A 1,017-nucleotide genomic window follows, 5' to 3' on the forward strand; every position below is an offset into this window, starting at 1 on the left:
CTGCCAGACACGCCAAAATCACCTGCCGGCTACGCCACAACCAGTTGGTGAACACTTCGGAATCACCTGCCGCGCTTGCCGGAACCACCTGCCGGTCACGCCAAAATCACCTGCCGGCTACGCCAGAACCACTCGGCAGAGACTCCGGAACCACCTCCAGGACAGACCGGAATCACATGCCGGACACGCCGGGACCACATGCTCGACTCGCCAGAACCACCTGCCGGACACGCCAAAATCACCTGCCGGCTACGCCAGAACCACTCGGCAGAGACTCCGGAACCACCTCCAGGACAGACCGGAATCACCTGCCGGACACGCCGGGACCACCTGCTTGACTCGCCAGAACCACCTGCCGGACACGCCAAAATCACCAGCCGGCTACTCCACAACCACTTGTCGGACACTCCAGAAGCACCTGCCGGGCATGTTGGAACCACCTCTCAGAGGTGCCACAACAACATGCTGGAGACTGCGGAAGCACCTGCTGAGAATGCCGGAAGTTCCTGATCCACTCCACAGAACCACCTGCTGGACACGCCAAAATCACCTGCCGGCTACGCCACAACCAGTTGGTGAACACTTCGGAATCAACTGCCGGGCTTGCTGGAAGCACCTGCCGGTCACGCCAATATCACCTGCCAGCTACGCCAGAACCGCTTGGCGGACACTCCGGAAACACCTGTCGGGCCTGCCAGAACCACATCTCAGACGTGCCAGAACCATGTGCCCGAGATGCCGGAACCACACCCCGAACAGACTGAAACCACCTGCCAGACCCGCCTGAACCACCTGCCGAGCACACTGGAACCACCTGCTCGACTCGCCGGAACCACCTACCTGACACGCAAAAACCACCGGCCGGGTATGCCAGAATCACTTGGTGGTCACTCCGGAATCATCTGCCAGACATGCCAGAAGCAGCTCTCAGACACACCAGAACAACCTGCCGGAGACGCCAGAAGCACCTGCTGAGCATGCCTGAGCCACCTGCTCGACTCGCAAGAAACACCTGCC

The sequence above is a fragment of the Equus caballus genome, chromosome 27, assembly GCF_041296265.1.
Source record: "Equus caballus isolate H_3958 breed thoroughbred chromosome 27, TB-T2T, whole genome shotgun sequence".
In the NCBI taxonomy this organism is placed as follows: Eukaryota; Metazoa; Chordata; class Mammalia; order Perissodactyla; family Equidae; genus Equus; species Equus caballus.